Source organism: Canis lupus, chromosome 20 (genome assembly GCF_003254725.2).
Source record: "Canis lupus dingo isolate Sandy chromosome 20, ASM325472v2, whole genome shotgun sequence".
In the NCBI taxonomy this organism is placed as follows: Eukaryota; Metazoa; Chordata; class Mammalia; order Carnivora; family Canidae; genus Canis; species Canis lupus.
Window position 1 is genome coordinate 56,854,215 of NC_064262.1, and position 20,475 is coordinate 56,874,689.

At 51.6% G+C, this 20,475-nt stretch overlaps 2 protein-coding genes across 3 annotated transcripts in view; one reads left to right on the forward strand and one right to left on the reverse strand.

Moving 5' to 3' along the window:
• The window catches only part of GNG7 (G protein subunit gamma 7), a 125,400-nt gene that overhangs the window by 11,684 nt on the left and 93,241 nt on the right, over positions 1-20,475 (forward strand). Inside the window, exon 1 of one of the 2 annotated variants that reach the window (XM_025456845.3) lies at positions 16,026-16,096. The exons of the other annotated variant lie outside the window; for it this stretch is intronic. The gene's annotated coding sequence lies outside the window, so the exon portion shown is untranslated. Of the gene's footprint in view, positions 1-16,025; positions 16,097-20,475 lie in introns of those variants that run through there. 2 annotated transcript variants of the gene reach the window in all.
• Positions 1-20,475, reverse strand: part of LOC112666966 (basic proline-rich protein-like) — a 41,375-nt gene that overhangs the window by 11,641 nt on the left and 9,259 nt on the right. The window lies entirely within an intron of this gene.

Below are 20,475 nucleotides of genomic sequence, written 5' to 3' on the forward strand. Positions count from 1 at the left end.
AGCAGGGGGAGCAGCAGAGGAAGAGGGAGAAGTAAGCTCCCCATATAGGGCTCAATCCCAGGACCCTGGGATCATGACCTGAGCCGAAGGCAGATGCTCAACCACTGAGCCACCCAGATGCCCCCGTTTTAAATTAAAAAAAAAAAAAAAAAGATTTAGTTATTTATTTTAGACGGAAAGCATTAGAGCTGCTGGGGAGAGGGGCAGAGAGAGAGAAACCCAAGCAGACTTCCCCGGGAGCCTGACGTAGGGCTCAGTCCTACAACCCTGAAATGGTGACCTGAGCCAAAACCAAGAGTTAGACAATTAACTGACTGAGCCACTCAGGTGCCCCTCAACTGTCTCTAAGTGTACAGCTTAGCGACATGAAGCACACTCACACTGTCAGGCAACCACCCCCACTACCTGTCTCCAGAACCTTCCATCTCCCCACACAGAGACATATCCCCATGAAGGACTGTCCCCATCTGCATCCCTCTCAGTCCCCTCTCCCACTCAACCCCCCGGCCCCATGAGCCCCCTTCCCGACCATGAGGAACCTGTCCTGGACGTGTCACACATGTGGGCTCACACACACTGTGTGGCTTTCTGTGTCTGGTTCCCTCCCTGCGTGTCATGTGCTGAAAGTCTGTCCACGTTCATATTTTATGGCTGAATAATATTCCATTGTGTGAATACATCACAGTCTTTATCCCTGCATCCATCGCTGGACACATGGGTTGCTTCCACTTTCTGGCTGTTGTGAATTGTGATCCTGTGAATGTGTGTGTACCAGCTTCTGTGTGGACAGATGTTCTCAGTTCTGGTGGATACCCAGGAGTGGCATCGTGGGGCCCATCACCTATTAAACTTACTGATTGTGCTTCTGTGCCCAGTGGGACTTTAGTCCATTTGCTGCTGCTTTCACAGTTCAGCCCTAGGGGCTTTGAAAGGATTTATGCTCTTCTGGCTGATTCCATTCATCGGCTCCCTACCCCCATCCTCATTTCTGCCTCGGAGCCTCGGTTGGCAGGTCCCTGCACCAGCCCGCCCGGGGCAGCTTTCTCTGCACGATTGATTTTTCTCCCTCACCCCCCTGGGGTCCCACTCCTGTTTCCCTGGCCTGGAATGCCCTCTGCACCGGCACACCCCGCCCCTCCTGAGGCCACCTCTTGGCCTCCCCCTGCTTTTACCTACCCCCACGTCCAGTGTTCTCCAGCTCCTGATGCTCTGAACCTGTGGGACCCCCAGCCACCTCTGTCTGCAGTCACCAGGGGGCCTGGCTCAGTTTTCTTTACACTGAGCTTTGTTTTTTGTTGGTTTGTGTCTTGCCCTCTCCCTCCTCCTTCTTAGGGTGACTAGCTGGCCACTCTTGTCTCACTTCACATTGCGTATGGTGATTTCCACCCAGGGCTGCGTTGACCCTGAAGTGCCCCTCTGAGGTCCTGTCTTCAGATGAGTACACTGAGGCTCAGAAAGGGGGAGCCAAGCCGGGAAGGGCCCCAGCCCCTGGGCTCCTCCACTTCGTAACTCTTCCTTGAGACAGTTCCTGCATTTTGCATAGGATTTTTGGGTCTCGGGGATGGACCACCACACTTCTTCTAGCAGTGGAATTGGCTCCCGGATACCTGGATCCTGGTATTAAAAATAATTGCTCTCAGGGTGTCTGGCTGTCTCAGTCAGTGGAGCATGCGACTTTTTTTTTTTTTTTTAAGATTTTATTTATTCATGAGAGGCACACAGAGAGAGGCAGAGACACCTCAGGCCCCTCAGGGAGCCCGATGCAGGACTCGATCCCTGAACTCCAGGATCACGCCCTGAGCTGAAAGTAGAGCTCAACCGCTGAGCCATCCAGGCATCCCTTGATCTCAGGTTCTTAAGTTCAAGCACCATGTTGGGCATGGAGCATACTTAACATAAAAGTAAAAAAAAAATTTAAAAATTTTTGATCTCACATGAAAAGATGCTCAGTGTCATTTAGTTCTCAGGGAAATGTAAATCAAAACTGGAGTGAGACAGCATTTCACCCCACCAGGACGGCTGGCATCAAACTGACAGCAGTGGCAAGTGTTGTCACAGATGGGGAGAAATGGGAGCCCTCACAGGACTGGGGAAACATAAGGGGGGCAGCCACGGTGGAAGACGGTCTGGAGATTCCTCCAAAAATTAAACATGGAGCATCCTTCTTTTTTTTTTTTTTTCGGAGCATCCTTCTGACCCAGCAATTCCACTCGTGAATGTCCACACCATGGTTAGACCCCGAACTCATGATGCTCAGGGAGGGAACTGGACACAGGAGGCCCCACGAGGTGTGAGTCTGCATGTGTGACATGTCCAGGATGGGCTTGTCCCCGGACGGGAACAGGGCTCGCAGGGACCGGGGGCTGGGGAGCGGGGAAGAGGGGGCGACAGATGATGGGGAAATGGTTGCTTTTTGGGGTGATAGAATGTTCTGGAACTAGATAGAGGTGATGGTTGCACAACTCCGCGAATATACTAGATGCCTTTGAAATGTACACCTTGGTTAAAATTGTAAATTTTCTATTATATATATTTTATCAATGCCTGCCCCCCACTCCGAAAACACCTCTTGGTCTAAGTGGTCATATTCCAGAGCATGCAACCATTGATGGTTAAGGGCCGAGGGGGAATGACCCTGTTTTCTTCCCGAGAGCCCCTCCCCTCCCTCTGCCTTAGGTCAACCCCAGTGAAGCCGTGATCACAGACACGTTCTCATTTTAAGTCATGTCCTTGTGAGTCTGGCACAAGGGCATGAATTCCTCTGTGTCTGGGGCTGCTGAACAGTCACACCCTTGACTTTAGTCTTGCCAGCTCTGGGCCTTAACTGGCTGCGTGTGCAGCTTAGGTGGGGAGGGCAGGCAGGTGCTCCCAGGCCTCTGGGAGAAAGCAGTGAGTAAGGTTAAGATGTGGCACTGCTGAGGAGGAGGGACCCAGGGAGTAAGAGGTGTATGTAAGAGGTGAAAGGTTGGGAATTACAGGGCTTTCTGGAACCTTCTGGAACATGGAGCACATGGTGGCACAGTGAGGCTTTGGGGTTGGAATTCCTGCTCAGCCCTGGATGACTTTTTCCCTGCGTGGTTTGAGCCTCTCTGTTGGTTTCCTCATGGGCAAAAACGAATAGGAATCACCACCCAGGACTGTCTTAAGGGTTGGGATGGTGTGTGAGGCGGTGACCCTGCTGCACTTGTGATGACTGTTCTATTGGTGCCGCGTGTGAACATTCACCTCATGGTGTGAGTTAATATTAACAACTGCCACCGCAGGTGTGGACCAAAGCAAGGGTGGGATCAGACCCAGTCCTGGTGACATGGCTGCTTTGGCCTAGGAGCTGGACTCATTTGGGAACCAGAGGGACTATCTTGGGAAGCTCTTGGTCCCTGGGTGGCCCTGGGCCGCATGTGGGATGGGATTCCATTGTGGTGGGTTGGACCTGACACCAGAGGCCACTCTAGGAGCTGAGGCTCTTAGCAGTGAGCCGCCATGAAGCTGGATGGGATTGGAGGTAAAGTTCAGAGGGCGCTACCTGCTGCCCTCGCCCCGCCATGCTGGACCCCTATCTGTGTTGCAGAAGGGGAAACTGAGGCACATGCATTTTATCTCCCCTGTCTCAGGTCAGGGCCTTGGTGGGAGCAGAGTAAGGAGTTGGTCTCAGTTCTGTTTGAGGCACTGTCCCCATGACAGGTGACGTGGGATACCCCAAGAGTGGCCAGGTTGCTGGAGGACCCAGGTGGACAACCCACCCACGTGTGATCACCGTGCTGTCCCTGGGCAGTTACGTTCTGTTGTTTCTCCATTATCTCTGTTCTGATTCAAGGCCCAAGCCCAGCAACGGATGGTGTGTGCCCTGAGACACAAGCGGCCAAAGTGGCTCCCACCTCAGGCCCAGTGGCCTCTGGTGCCACACATCCACCTCACATGTACGTTTTTCCAGCCACCCACCCCCTTTCCACTCAGAGCCACACGAAAGAGACTGGACCCCAGCCACACCATTTTCCGAAGGCTGCTGGCCCTGATGGTCGGATGCAGGTGGCCAAAGGTTAGAAATTTCTGGATGGGACAAGAGGGCTCCTGGTATCACGGTGACAGTTTGTGGGAGCGTGGCAGCACACAGGCCACCCTAGTTTCCATGGAGGGCAGTGTCCGGTCTTGCACTTGCTCTGGGAGTGGGTCTCAGGGCTGGGGGAAGCATTTGCATGCTGCAGTGGTGTCCCTCTGCCTGGCAGTGAGGGTGATGCTGGGACCTCCCTGTAGAGGCTGTGGAGGGCTCCAGGCTGACCCCTGTCAGGAGCGCACCATGCCAGGCCTGGCCCGCCCCCACCCCCAGCCCCCAGAAAGATGAAAAAAAGCAGAACCATTCATTGAGTAACCCCCCTAGGTGCCCGACGCCCTCATGGTCACCAAAGTTGTTGATCTAGCCCTTAAACCAGGACGGCCCCAAGTGTCCACAGTGGGCGGGGAGGGGGGAGAGACCCTGCTTCGAACATTGTTCCCAGTGCTCCAGGTCATGGGATAAGGACGCAGGAACTGCCATGTCGAGGAGAAAACCAGCCAACTCCAAAGCCTCCTCCAGCATTGAGGGGGCTCTGCTTCCAGGTTTCCTCACCTGTAAATGGGGAAGTGAGAATGCTTAGCTCAGAGTCATGGCAGCGATGAGATGCGATCGTTGCAGATGCTGTGAGCACCGCCACGTGCTCTGCTGGGCTTTCGGCGGCTTTGTTATCTTGCAGGTGCAATCCCCACTGTACACTCTGAGCCTTCGTGCTGGTCTTTCTCCTCCAGATGTGCTGCCTGGGAGCCAGGGCCTCCCCTCAGCACTGCTGACATTGGGGGCACTTCAGGCACTGTGTGCAGCATCCCTAGCCCCCACTCATTCAATACCAGTAGTCCCGTGTCCCCAGTCGAGACCACCCCAGATGTCCTCGGACACCACACAGGGTCTCCTGGGGGCAGGATTGCCCCTAGGTGGTTGTAAAGGGATCAAAGCCAAAAAAGATATGTTTGGGATTTGGGGCTGCTCTGAGATACCCAGTTGGCAGAGGAACACTTGGGGCCCACAGCTGGGCTTAGAGTGCTCGGGAGACGCACAGTAGTCCTGTCTCCAGGTGATATTCCTGGCCATCTTCCCTTGGGAAACTCTCCGTAGCACATATGGAAATGTAATTAAGTGGCCATTTTCCCCTCGGTGGTGATGACACAGATTTGGCTCTGTAATAAAGAAGAAGGAGTCCCTCTAGACCTGAGGGCCAGACTGAGCAGAGTCACACAACCCCCTCACCGCATCCCTGCACTGCTGACATGGGGGGGCAGCTCTTTCTCTGTGGGGCGTCCTGGGCCCTGCGGGGCTGAGCAGCATCCCTGGCCCCACCCCCTGGATGCCAGGAGTTCCCATCGTGACAACCACAGATGACACAGCCTAATGTTCCCTGGGGGCAGAATTGTCCCGCTTCTCCCACTGAGAACCGTATGCAAGGAACACATGGTTTGTCCTTGTACCCTATAGGACCCCCGGGGAAGTGCTTTCCCAGCAGTTCTTTACACGTTGAGACCTGCACAGGAACCAGTTCAGGTCATGATGGTCCTTCAGAGCTGTTCTCAGGAGAGGGGCCAGGCATGCTGACATCTCTGGTCTCTAACCAGGCTTGTCTGGTCAATAATGTTTTCCCTGCAACTCTACCTCTGAGCTACCTCCCCTTCTCCTTGCTGGCCAGCATTTCCTGGTCTTTGCAGGGTAACACTAAATGTGGCCGCAGCACTTGCCCTTCCTTGTGTTCCCAGAGCCCTGGTGTCTCCTGAAAGCCACATTCTCATTCCTGAGATGGTTCAGAGGTTTAATTAGGCTTCTTCTGCGGCAGAGAGACCCTCTAGTCGCCACTCTGTATCTGTCCCCGAGAATGTGATTTGTTTTGGTTCGTTTACGAACACATCCAACTGTTAGGGTGGTTGGCACAGTTGGAAATATGTTTGAAGAATATAAAGCAGTTTGCAACCCCATAGCATTTCCCATGTGTTAAAACATTACCAATCCCAAGTGTGTAAAAATCTGGATTTTATCTATTCTAGTCTCAGCCAGAGGGGGAGGCGTTATTTGCAGTTCTGTTTTAAGAAAAGTAGTACGATATATATATAATGTATAGTGTTATTTCCTGAATCAGTTTTTCTTTTCGGTGGTATACAACGGAACAGCTTTCAAACTCCATAATGTAGAGAAACTGCCTGATGGAGTATGTGCTACTGAGTGAAAGAATCTGAGTTATGAACATCAGCTAAGGAAATCTGTGTTTTCTTCACCACCCCCAGATTCCACATCGAAGCAGGTGTCCTCCGCGTTGTCAGTCACCTTGGGAGAATTTGTAGCTCTAGCAGAGCTGCAGCTGTGAGTGCATTCAGGAGTGGGCTGCACTGCTCTCATATTTTCAGATATACAAATTTGAAGGTTTCAAATAAATTTCATATTTTTAAAAAATATTTATTTGACAGAGAGAGTGAGAGAGAGAAAGAGCACAAATGGGAAAAGGCAGAGGGAGAGGGAGAAGCAGACTCCTCTGCTGAGCAGGGAGCCCGACGTGGGGCTCGATCCCGGACCCCATGATCATGACCGACTGAGCCCCCCAGGTGCCCCATAAATTTCAGGTTTTTGTCTTTTTTTTCCCCAAAGACTTTATTTTAGAGACACACAGAGAGAGAAAGTGAGAGAGAGAGAGAGAGAAAGAGCGAGCACGAGCAGGGAGGAGGAGCAGTATAAAATGGGATAAACTTTCTCAACAATGACTTAGTAGTATGTTTTCAAGAACTTTAAAAATATTTATTGCTGGGGGATCCCTGGGTGTCTCAGGGGTTAAGCGCCTGCCTTCGGCCCTGGGCGTGATCCTGGAGTCCTGGGATCGAGTCCCACATCAGGCTCCCTGCATGGAGCCTGCCTCTCTCTCTGCCTGTGTCTCTGCCTCTCTCTCTATCTCTGTGTCTCTCATGAATAAATAAAATCTTTAAAAAAAAAATTTATTGCTCTCTGATCCCATAATGCCATCTCTAAAAATGTAGACTAAGAAAGTAATTAGAGGTGGGCATAAAGATGTTCGCTTAGCATTACTTGTAAAGTAGAAATTGGGAACAGTCTAAATACCCAATCAAAATGCCGATAATTGGGACATGTAGGTGTCTCAGTCAGTTAGGTGTCTGACTTTGGCTCGGTAGTGATCTCAGCCCTAAGACAGGCTCCCTGTTCAGTGGGGAGGCTGCTGCTCCCTCTCCCTCTTCTCTTCCTCCCTGCTCATGCTCTCTCTCTCTTTCTCTCTCTCTCTCTTCCTCTCTCTCTCTCAAAAGATAAGCAAAATCTTTTTTAAAAAGGAAAAAACAAGAAAACACCAAACATTAATGATAGAAACATTAAATAAAAATGTCGGGGAAAAATATCTAGTTTTTCCCTTACAACTAAGAAGCTACTTACTGAGGTCAAAAGCTCAGAGTTAAAAATGTCAAGTTTGCTTTTTTAGGAAGAGTGTGGCCAACATCCAGTAAGTTATGTGTGGAGGTGTTCTGTATGGTGCCTGCTTTTTGTGGGGGCACTAGGCTCCTTCTTTGTGTGGTAGTAGGTGGAATTGCTTGCACATTGACTGCATGTGATTGTACCACTCCCTACTGGGAATCAGATTCCTGGAGCTGAGCTCCACATGGACTCGATCTCTCCATGGACTCAATTTTCATGGAATAGACTTTTTAAAAAAATATTTTATTTTTAAGTAATCTCTGCACCCAACATGGGGCTTGAATTCATGACCCCAAGATCAAGAGTCACATGTTTTGTTTTGTGTTTTGTTTTTAAGATTTTACTTATTTATTTGAGAGAGAGAGAGAGCAAGTGGTGGAGAGGGGCAGAGGGAGAAAGAGAGGGAAGCAGACTCCCCGCTGAGCAGGAAGCCTGATGTGGAGCTTGGTCCCAAGACCCCTGGATCATGACCTGAGCCAAAGGCAGATTCTTAACTGACTGAGCCACCCAGAGAACCCCATGGAACAAACTCTATTTTATTTTTTTAAGATTTTATTTATTTGAAAGAGAGACAGAGAGCATGCATGAGAGTGAGCAAGAGCAGGGGGAGGGGGAGGGAGAAGCAGACTCCCCACTGAGCAGGGAGCCCAATATGGGGCTTGATTCCAGGACCCTGGGATCATGACCTGAGCCTGAGGCAGATGCTTAAACAACTGAGCCCCCTAGGTGCCCCTGGAACAGACTTTAAAGCACAGGTTGGGCTGTGCACTTGAACTGAAATAATGTCCTCATGTTTCCTATGGGGGAGTCCATAGCTGCCACTTTGTTTGGTTTTATAGCTTGCATGCCATCTTCTATCCCCAACTGTGGCTAGTTCTTTCTGTCTACATTGGTCTGTCATATTGGTCTACATTGATGGTTGCCTTTGTTTTTCCCTCCTAATCATGAGGCTTTCTCAGATTTCCCATTCCCCTGCCTCCTTTCTCTGGGGAAGTAATCTTTAACATATCACGTATTCAGTGGTCATTTAGATTACATTTTCTGAGTTTGAATTCTTCCTTTTCCTCATAGTGGCTTTGGGCAGTCTCTCTCTTTCTTTCTTTCTTTCTTTCTTTCTTTCTTTCTTTCTTTCTTTCTTTCTCTTTCTTTCTTTCTTTCTTTCTTTCTTTCTTTCTTTCTTTCTTTCTTTCTTTCTTTCTCTCTTTCTTTCTTCCCTCCTTCCTTCCTTTCTTTCTTTTTATGATTTTATTTATTAATGAGAGACACAGAGAGAGGCAGAGATATAGGCAGAGTGAGAAGCAGGCTTCCTGCAGGGAGCCCGATATGGGACTCTATCCCAGGACCTTGGGATCACATCTTGAGCCAAAGACAGATGCTCAACCAGTGAATTACCCAAGAGTCCCTATTTTATGTTTTCTTTAGCTGAAAAGAAAATACCCAAACAAATGGAGTGGTTCCTGACCTTGCAGCCATATTGGTATGAAGGTGAAGTGGCGTTAGGCTCCTCATGGCCCAGCTTAGACAGAAGCTGCAGTCACTATTACCACTTGGGAGCAGTGCCCCCTGATGTGATTTGAGGCCCTTGCTGGCTGGGAGGCTGCTGGGGGCCAGGGACCTCGGTGCCCCCTCTGTGCCATGAAGGGCTGTACACAAATCCCCCAAAGGGCTCCCCACCTTCTAACCATTTTTGCCATTGTTCTCCTACTGGGTCTCCTGGTTCATAGACTGAACTCTGTTCACCCACCTGGGAGCTTGACCATCCCAGCAGTTTTTTCAATTTCTAAAAAAATTATCATGGCTATATATTTATATTTATTGAGGACAAATTGAGTTTGGAACACAAATGGAGACTTTAAGAACAAGTTATAAGGCAATCATGAACATCTTGCAGTGTGTTACAGCAATACACCTAGTTTGTACTTTGCAAACCTTTAAAATAAACATGTGATGTAGTTTTGAATTTGCAGAAAAGTTGCAAAGACAGTATGGAGAGTTTCCACATAGCCCACACCCAATGTTCCCTGGTATTAGCATCTTACCTTAGTGTGGTACATTTGTCACAATTGTTGAACCAATATCAACACATCATGATTAACTAAAGTCCATACTTTATTTAGATTTCCTTATTCTTTCATCTCCTGGAAAATGTCCCTTTTCTGCCCGAAGACCCTACTCAGGATCCCACATGACATTCAGTTGTCGTGTCTCCTTAGGTCCCACTGGGCTGAGACTGTTTTTCTGACTTTCCTTGCCTTTCATGCCTGGTCAGTCATGCAGAGGACAGGTCAGGAGCTTTGCAGAACATCCCAGATCTGGGTTTGTCTGGTACTTTCTCGCAATCAGACTAGGGTTGTGGTTTGGGGTAAGAACACACAGAGGGGCACATGCTGTCCACAGCTAGTATTGACCTTGATCCCCTGGCTGAGCCAGAACCCAGTGGTTTTAAACTTTGAATTAGTGCCAACATTTAAAAATCCGGAGATTTTATGATGAAAGACCTCCCAGCCCCTCAGGATACTTGGAAGAGCTGACTACATTGGGCACTTCCCATGTGGTGACAGAGCTAGGCTGGGAACTGTGCCCCCTTCCAGCGAGCCAAGTGTCATTTTTCCAGGATCCCACATTGTCACCGCCTGCCTGCCCTGGAGCCCATCTCACACTTGGGACCCCAGGATGGCCACTGGAGCATGGCATACATCCTCCTACCCCCGCTGTGGTCCTCCACCCTTGCAGGGGGGAATATCCTCATGCACAGCTCATTCCCATACAGAGCCCCCCAGGAAGTAGCTGAAAGTCAGGAAAGTGTGTTGCAATTCAGGGGAGCACTTTGTGGTTAGTGTGAAGGACATGCCAGCCACTCCTGGCCGTGGGAGGCTCAGAGCCACCGGCATCCAGGGCAGACAGAGAGGTGGTCTGAGGCCTCCTTCTTCCCGACTGTCATCACTGTCGACCATGCCTGGGTCTCGGGCTTCTGGCTCCAGAGGTGGGAGACAAGGTGGTTTTAAGCTGCGTGGTCTGTGGTCATTTGTTACGGCCACCCAGGGAAATGCATACAGTTGGCGAGGCTCAGATCAGAAGTACACAAGCTTTGGAAAACAGATGGAGCCCCCAGCTGACCGCATGTTTGGGACTTGATGGGCATGGAATGTCTCAAGGTGTCAGGGTTGCTGCACCGGAGTTGTTTTGTGGCACCACGGAGATCCCCTGGTTTAGCCTCTGAGTGTTGGGTGGAGTCAAACCCAGAGTGTACATCCAGGAGTTACTGTTAGAGAGCAAGCAGATTCCATACTATATTTGCCACTGGCCAAAATCTGGGGACATTTTTCATTATCACAGCTGAAATGGTCCTGGCATCGAGTGGGTGGAGCCTGGGATGCCGCTCAGTCCTCCAGAGTGCCCAGGACACCCCCCTGGAGAGTGACCGGCCCCCAGTACCCAAGGTGGGCGGGGAGGGGAGGAGAAAGTGTGAAGCAAGGTGACCTTCAGATTCTGGAACCTTCAGTGGGTCTCAGCACCAGGACCCAGAGCTGTGCCAAGGCAGCTGGAACTCTGGGAGCGTGAGTGGGGCAGCAGTGCTTATCCTCACGCAGCATGGTCTGGTCTACCCTTTGGAGGCTGCAGGCATGACCTGCACAGTCAGGCGAACACCAGAGCTCGGAGCAGAAGCCTCTGCTGTGTCCCACGTGAGCGCAGGGTCGAGGGGACAGCACAGCCCACACACCAGGGCCGCACCTCTGAGGCAGATGGGCTGGCGTGCTGCCAGCTGCCACTCACCCGACAGTCCTGGCACGCCTACGATGACATGCACTCCTTGGAAGGCAGACAGGGAGGGGCAGACCCTCTTGTGGCCTAGGAGGGGAGCCAGGGGACAGACCCTCAGGGCTGAACCGAGCAGAACCAGGCCAGATTTGCTTAACTTCCAGGGAGGCTTCCTGTGTGGTGTGTGCCATTCCTCCAACAAAATATCCACCATGCACCTCCGCTGAGAGTCTGAGAAGGAAACCCTGCAGGGCCTTGAAGTGGTGATGTGGGATCTCTCTGTGGGGAGTCAACAGACTTTCTGTAAAGGGCCAGAGGGTAAGTATTTTCAGCTTTGCAGGCCAGAGGTCTTTGTTGCAGTTCCTGGGTTCTGCCTTTGTAGGTACAGATGTGCCATAGATGATGTATATGTGAATGGGCATGGCTGTGTCTGAATAAAACTTTATTTATGAAGTGAGTGGTGGGCCAGATTTGGCCTCGGTCTCAGATAGAACAGCACTGCCTCCTTCCCAATTCAGAGGCCTCTCCCTATTAAAAGTGGGATTTGACACATGATGATCTCTTTCTTCTTCTCAGGCTGGTTTCATCTCTCTGAGCCTCAGTTTCTCCATCTGTAGAGCAGAGATAATTTTACTTCTTATGGGTTGTATGTAGATTGTTAGATATTGTAGGTTGGTAGTTCTCATCTGGGGTGATTCTGCCCGCAGGGGACACTGGGTGATGTCTGGGGACGCCTGTTGGTCATCACACTGGGCATGCTCCTGGCATGGAGGGGGTGGGTGGGGTAGGGATGCTGCTCAGCTCTCCCAGTGCCCGGCACCCCGCACCCCCACCCCCGCCTACAGAGAACGAACCAGCCCTGAATGTCTGTGGGCCCGACCGGGAGAGACCCTGGTATAGATGACAGTGTCTAATCAGGTAACTTGCAAAGACCAGCATGCCACATTCTATTAGTTGTCTTTCTTTCTTTGGCCCACAGCTTCCCTTTTACTTTCCAGAATTCTCCATCCATAAAACCTTTGCCTTCTTCCGGGCCCCTGTACTGGCTCACCCTCGCAGGCCTCTGAGTGAATGTGCCGCGTGGCCTGGCTCTGCCTGAGATGTCTCAGAAGCTTGCTCAGCAGGACCCTGCAGTGGGGTGGATCTGCTGTGACTGCCCCGGTGGGGGTGGGGGAGACTGCTCAGCCACCTGTCTTCCCCCGCCCCCTGTTCCTGTCAGAAGAGCAAATTTCCCCTGTTGATTAGCATATCCTGTTTTTAGCGGCTTTCTCTTCTAGGTTTTATATAACCGTGTCATTATTAGGCGCTGTCACAGGGACTTAATGGTCCCTCACACTTTGAAGCGTTCCCTGGCATCAGCAGCTAATTGCCCGTCGTCACTCTTCTTTTCTCTCTTTCAGGAAACTTTCATTTTAGAATAGTTTGAGATCCCTAGAGAAATTGGGAAGGCAGTACAGAGTTCCCATGTAGCCCACACCCAGGTACCCTGCAGTTGACATCTTACCTCAGGGTGGTACCTTTGTCACAGATAATACACCCATATCCGTATGTCACTATTTTTTTTTATTTTTTAAAGATTTTATTTATTTATTCATGAGAGACACAGAGAGAGAAAGAGGGAGGCAGAGACATAGGCAGAGGGAGAAGCAGGCTCCATGCAGGGGGCCCAACGTGGGACTCGATCCCGGGACTCCAGGATCATGCCCTGGGGTAAAGGCAGACGCTCAACCACTGAGCCACCCAGGCGTCCCTCTGTATGTTATTTTTTTTTAAATTTTATTTATTTATGATAGCACACAGAGAGAGAGAGAGAGAGAGAGAGGCAGAGACACAGGCAGAGGGAGAAGCAGGCTCCATGCACCGGGAGCCTGATGTGGGACTCGATCCCGGGTCTCCAGGATCACGCCCTGGGCCAAAGACAGGCGCCAAACCGCTGCGCCACCCAGGGATCCCCTCCCTCTGTATGTTATTAACCCAACTCCATACTTCAGATTTCTCTGCTTTCCCCCTAATACTCTTTTTCTGCCCCAGAACTTCATCCAGGACCCCACACCACATTCACTGGTCATGTCTCAGGCCCCATGGGGACTGTGGCAGTCTCTCAGACCTTTGTGTACATACATTGTGCCCTGCTCTGGGGGTGGGTCATGAAGGGTGTTGCTGGTGGCAATTGCGCTCACCAGGTCTAGACATTTTGGGTGCCCTTTGCAGCCAAGGCTCACTAGCCAGTTGATAAAGGTGAGGTATTTACTACCAAGTCGGGTGATGGATTTTTTTTCAAGGTGACAGGAAAGCAACAGCCCTCTTATTAATTTAAAAGTGGCACCTCTTCAGTTGTGAGTGTTCTGTGTCACAGAATGGTCTGAGATAATTTTGCTGAGTGACAGGCTGGGGCAGTGTGGAGTTTTTCCATGTGACCCAGGCAGGGTCTAGTTTTGGGATGAGATTGGAACACTCTCCCTGCAGTGGTGCCTGGATATGAGCATTTGTGGCTAAAATAGTGCCATGTTTTAATAGACTGTCTTCTGTTCCAGGGGTCACAAGCTACAGCCTGTGGGCCGAAAGCAGGCCTCCTGCCTTTGTAAATAAAGTTTTTTTTTTTTTTTGTAAATAAAGTTTTATTGGCAGATGGCCGCACCTGTTTGTCTACTACCATCAGGTCTGTAGTAGTAGTGACGACAGAGACCACCTGACTCACAAAGCCAAAAGTATTTACCATGTGGCCCTTCGCCGGAACATGTTGCTGGGCCCTGGTCTTGTCAACAAAGCCGGAAGCACAGGCTCTGAGTAATGAAGTTGTGGTGTATGACTTACCGTATGACACGTAGTATATGACACAGAAGCTCTGATGATAAAGCAGTCGTGCCCCATTAACAATGTCAGGCACCAATGGAAACATCTTATAGATGCTCAGTTATTTATTTTCTTTAAGGATTTTATTTATTTGTTTGAGAGAGAGAGGGAGTGAGCACAAGCACAGGGGAGGGGAAGAGGGGGACAGAGAAGCAGACTGCCTGCTGAGCAGAGCTTGCCGCTCCATCCCCAGACCCCGGGATCATGACCTGAGCGGAAGGCAGATGCTTCACCAACTGAGCCACCCAGGCACCCCCAGATGTTCAGCTGTTTAGTCTGGAGAGCACTCGTGGGATAGATGCTCCCATCGTCTCTGTGTTACAGATTTGGAAACTGAGGCACAGGGGAGTCCGTGAAGCTGGGAAGTTAGGACAGTGCGCCACAGCGTTGCCCCTGGGATGTAAGAATTTGTGTCCCCACCCACCCCCTCCCGTGGGACTCTTTGTCACCATTTTAATTCTGAGTGGAGAAAGAAATGTTTCTACATTTTCTTTTCTTTTCTTTTCTTTTTTCTTTTTTTCTTTCTTTTCTTTTTTCTTTCTTTCTTTTCTTTCTTTCTTTCTCTCTCTCTCTCTCTCTCTCTCTCTCTCTCTCTCTCTCTCTCTCGTCAGAGATTGGTTCTCTCCCAAATCAGTTGCCTGTCCATCCATATATTACAATTCCAGGTAGTGGGGATTTGATGACCTCTCACAGGGGAGCAGTCCTGCCCCCGGGACATGGCCTCTGGGGGCATCTATGGCCCTCACAACGGGGGTGGGGGGCTCCTGGCATTGAGTGGGTAGGGGCCAGGGATGCCGCCGACCCATCTGCACCCCGGACGCCCCCACGGAGAATGACCCAGTGTGTCAGCAGTGCCAGATTTGGGGGGGCAGGTGAAAACCCTGTGTTAATTATTTGGAAAAAGATTGAGCCAGATCCCTTGCCCACATGCGAAATCAGAGTAAACCCCAATGGTCCAGGTGTGACCCAGGCAGCCTTCCAACCTGGGTTATATGGGGGGGATGTTGGGAGGGCCTCTGAGTCATCCTAGACTCAAGGTCATAGAGCAGCAGCACTCCTTCTGCCTTCCTGTGCCTTCCGGTGCTCGGCTCCCAGAGACCTTTAACCCTGGGGTCAAGCAAACCGTGCCCTCGAGTCCTGTCCAATCAGGGGTGTGATGGCACCTGCCCTGGGTCAGTCCAGGCAGAGCCACGTCACCCCTGCTCTGGGGCGCCTCCCCACCAGCCCCGGCCCCCAGGCTTCTCCTCCCCCTTCATTTGCAATCAGAGCCTCGTCAGGGTGACATATTTAGATGGTTGCTGTGGTGACGGGGGAAGGCTGGGGTGATCGCTGCAGTGCATGAAGGACAGCGCTGCATTGCTATATCTATATCGAGCCTCCCTCCAAGCAGGCAAGCGTTCCTGCCACACACCAGGGGGCGTCAGCGTGGGAAGTTGAGGGGGCTCAGACACCCACTCCCCCATCCCACCCTCAGTTCCCAGGGACACGAACTGCAGCCCGGGAGGGGGAGACATGCCGGGTCAGGGCAGCCCATCTCAGCTGGGGGCAGTCTTGCCCCTTGGGTGGTGAGGGATGCCTGGGGATATTGAGCTCCTTATGACTGGGGTGCTCTTGGCATAGAGTAAGCAGGGGTGTGGGCTGCTACTTGACACCCCACGGTGCCCCCAGACGTCCCACAGAGAGTCAGTGGTGCCGGGGAAGGAGAGACCCTGCTTTAGAGGACAGGAGATAAAGGCAGTGGCTTTTTTCAGTTTCAGAAACTAGATGCTGGCATTTATGTAGTGATAATTCGTGAAATCCCAAAGATTTCATGTTCTCACCTCTGTCATTGGGCTGCTCTCCCCTTATTGAGTTTCTTGTATCCCACTGGGCTCTTGTGTCTCCTCAGATTATCAGGTCGATAGATGTTGGGAAAACAAGAAAATGAAAAATCCAATGCTGTTCAGTGCTTACCATTAGAAACCTGTGATGATTGAGTAAATACCTAGGTGAAGACGTCAGGTGAGTCAGTGCTGATGGCAGGTGTATCAGCTCCCCGCTGATCCAGGTCCCCCAGGGTTAGGGCCCTGTCGGTGTCAGGGCCCAGTCAGGATTATTGCCTCTGGTATCAGAGTCCCTGCTATCAGACCCTATTGGTCTCAGGGCCACACAGGGTCACGGGCAGTGAAGGGGCAGGCTGCTGCTCAGTGCCATCTTGCAGAAATCAGCTCATGACCGGCCACAATATGCTTTCCATTGACCAAATGGGATTTGGGAGTAATCCGAGGGAGGAGGTTTGGGACTGATTGTATTAAGGGCTCTGATCTGCTCATGGGGCTGCTGTGGTCTGTGGGCTGGGGGATGGCTCTCGTATAGGTTAATCCAGGCCTGAGAGCTCAGGAGAGTCTGATCCTCACCCAACTATATGGTTACAAGCCTTGAAGGAGCTTTGGGGGAAGAAGTAGGAAATGCATTTGGCCAGGACTGACCCAGCTTCTCTCGGGTCTGGTTCGCAGCAGCTTGTTGAAGGAGTCACTGGTGAAATGTGAGCACTTAGCCATCATCTGGTCCAAGATGGGCTCCCATTCCCCTCCCCACTCCCCCTTCCCTTCCTCCCTCCCCTGCCCGCCCTCGCTACGCCCTTCCTCCTTTCTAAAATCAGAATTCTAATTTGTCTCTTCAAGACCCTCCCTTATTAGACAGCTTTTTAAAGTAGCATTAGGTTTATGGGAAAACTGAGCAGGAAATAGAGTTCCCACGTCTCCCGTCGCCACCCTGTTTCCCCAGTGTCACCATCTGGCTCTAGTGTGGCACAGTTGTGATCGATGAGCCAGTATTGATATATGACCATTAACCAAAGTCCTAGTTGACTTTCAGGTCAGTCTTTGCCCCACCCCTCTCCTAGCCTGGTGGTTGATAACAGAGTTCTACTTGAAAAGGGATTTACCCCCCAAAAGGGGACAGGGCACTCAGAGGCAGCAGCGGCTCATGAGCCAGTGTGTCCAGGTGGGCACAGAACTTCAGATAGAAGCATAGAAGCTTCAGGAAGCTTGTCCCCCTACCCTGCCAGGGACTCTGGGCCAGGTCTGGGGACGTCTGTGGTTGTCACCACTGGGGCTGTCCTGGCATCCAGTGGGTGGGCGATGCTGCTCAATGCCCCCTGCCCCAGATGCCCGCCCACACAGAGAATGACCAGCTTCTATATCAGCAATGATGGGAGAGTGGGGGACCCTGAATTCTAGAGGGAGGGACAGTAGCGTTTGCACACAGCAGGGTTGTGTCATCCCTCTGGAAAAGTTCTGGAGGCTCTGATGGAGTGAAGTGGGTTGTGACTTGCCTTCCTCTTGGACGAGACACCCTGTGTCAGTCGGGGCTGGCCCCTCGGTTCCTTGATGGAGAGTTACTGACGACAGGCTCCAACGGCTGCCCTTGGTTGCTGATCTGTGTGTTCCGTCCTCCCTTCTCACATTGACAAACGATGTAGCTGAGAGCAGGGGCCTGTGTGCCAGGGCTTGCTCCTGGCCATACCTGCACTCCCCAAGCCCCTGTGCCAGTCCTGCAGGCACGTGGTGGGGTTCCGGCCCTTCCCATCTCACAAGCCAGTGTCACCCAGCCCTGGGGAGCATCCTGGTGTCCCCGGCCCTGCAGACCTTCCCTGAGCACTGACTGGGTCGGAGCGTGGGGTGCGGTGAAGTGCAGTGGCCTGCAGAACCGACGCGGCTCTGGTGCTGCAGGGTCTCGCCTCTTCCTGGAGGCTCGACTGAATCACCACCCAATGCTGGTGGTGCTGGGGGCATAGGGTCTCTCCAGGGGCTGAGGACCATGTCCTGGCATTAGTGTGGTGGCTCTACAGCCTTGCAGATATCCTGACAGCTACTGCATCGGACACTTGAATGGATGAATGTTATTGTAGGAGAATTCTATCTCAACTTAAAGGAAAGGGAAAGAGAAAGGAAGCACGTAGACAGGATGAAGGTCCCAGGTCATCAGAAGTCCTGCCCAGGACAGATGTTGGCAGTAATCCTTCCAACGAGGACACCCCAATGGCCACTGTCATCGCTGGCTTCAAGTTTGTCCTAATTATTGAACAAGGGATTCTGGTTTCACTTGGCTACCGGCTCACAAATCCTGGAGCAGATCCTGCTGCCGGGTCCCACCTCATCCCACTGCTGGCCCTTCAGGAGAGCTTGTGGTTTCCCTCTGACGGGGAAAGTGAAAGCCCAGCATCTTTGCATGGGTGAAGGTCACAGGGACAGCCAGGCGCCAGCTGGTGCAGCTCACAGCCTGTGGACTCAAGGGCCCCGGGACAGAGCTGCAGGGCATGTTGCTCAAGCTGGTCTGGGCCGAGCACAGCCACAGTGGGGGTGTCTGTGGTGGTTACCTCGGTGCCCAAGTTCAAATGCCAGGGCTGCTGTTACAGAGCTGGGGAGGGGGGGGTGATTTACACACGTGAAGGCGGGGAGTGAGAAACTGTCTTGAAAAGGATCCATGACACCATGTTCATAGCGGCACGGTTCACAGCAGCCAGCAGGTGGGGACACCCAAGTGTCCCATCAGTAGTGAAGGGATTCACACAGTATGCCTATCCACACACCCAGGCACGTCCCTTGGCTGTGAACACGCTGCCCCAGGGACAGCCCCTGAGCCCATGACACTCAGGGAGGGAACCAGACACAGGAGGCCTGTGGTGTGAGTCCATGTGTGTGACATGTTCAGGACGGGCTCCTCCATGGACAGGGAGGGGACTCATGGGGGCCAGGGCCTGGGAGGGGATGAGTGATGGCTGATGGGGACGGGGTTTCCTTTAGGGATGATGAGTAAGTCCTAAAGTTGGTAGTGGTGATAGTTGCATGACTCTGAGAATACTAGAAGCACATTATTGTGCACTCTGTGGCACAAGAACCCGATCTCAGTGGGACAGCCGTAGAAGACGATACCTGGTTATCAGTCACTCTACAGGTTTTGACAGCGTCCCCTAGTTGTGTAAGGAGCTACCAGGGGTGCAGCTAGGTACAGAGTGCCCGGGACTCCTCTGACTGGTTAGTTTTGCAACTTCTTGTGAGTCTTTAATTGATTCAGAAATAAAAACTTGAAGGATTGTGTGCATAGGTGACCCCTGCAGGTCTCGGCCTCCAGGGTCAGGGGCATATTGCTCTGGCCATTCCTCTATCATCCCTGCTGGTTGGCCTGGCCTTTCAGGGCGCCCTCTGGCCTCTATCTAGCAGCAGCCGTCCTCCCACTAGGTAGGTCCCAGCAGCTCCCCCGGCCTGTCTGGGGCATTTCTGGGGCTGTGGCGCCACCTGCAGGTGACAGTGGGGAATTTCAGTTCTCCATCCTGGCCCCTGGGTGACCATGAAATGGCCCGAACTCCCAGAAAGGGAACCAGCATTGAAATCTTTGAGGGTTTGTTTGTTTGTTTGTTTGTTTGTTTTTTAAAGATTTATTTATTTGAGAGAGAGCGAGAGCGAGAGCGAGAGCATGGGGAGGAGCAGAGGGGGAGAGAATCCCAAGCAGACTCCTCACCAAGCATGGAGCCTGACATGGGGCTCGATCCCATGACCCCAGAGATCATGACCTGATCTGAAACCAAGAGCTGGATGCCTAGCCACCCAGGTGCCCTAGAATTGAGTTATTTTTAAATAACTTTTTTTAAAATTTATTTATTTATTTATTTATTTATTTATTTATTTATGATAGTCACACAGAGAGAGAGAGGCAGAGACACAGGCAGAGGGAGAAGCAGGCTCCATGCACCGGGAGCCCGATGTGGGATTCGATCCCGGGTCTCCAGGATCGCGCCCCGGGCCAAAGGCAGGCGCCAAACCGCTTCGCCACCCAGGGATCCCAACTTTTTAATTTTAAAATAATTGTAAGTTTTCAGGAGTTTCAAAGAATTCCTATTTGCCCATCACCCAGTCTCCCTCATTTGGCTCCTCCTTCCGGACCCACAGTGCCTTTGTGGCAATGATGCACTTCATGAACCCAGCCCTGCTCTGTTCAAATTTCACCAGTTTGCCCCTAATGTCCTTGTCCTGCCCCGGGACTGCATCCAGGATGCCACATTGCATTTGGTCCTCACATCTCCTTAGGCAGACCCTGGTGAGTTGGTGGGTGCCCTGGGGCAGGGGCTTGACTCGGTTTCCACCTCATCCTCATGGGAGACCACAAGGGTCAAGTGATGCAGGCGAACATCATGACAAAGCACAAAAGATCACATAACCATCCAGTCCTTTCATCCATTTAGTTTTGGAGCCTTTGGAAAATTTAGCAGGGATGACCTTGCAAACTTCTAAGAGATCTTTCTGGCAAATTGCTTTCCTAAGTCCCACCTCTGTGCTGGGAAGCCTGTGTGTGCGCCGTCCCCGAGTCTGGCTGGACAGCCAAAGGCAGGACCCCGCGGG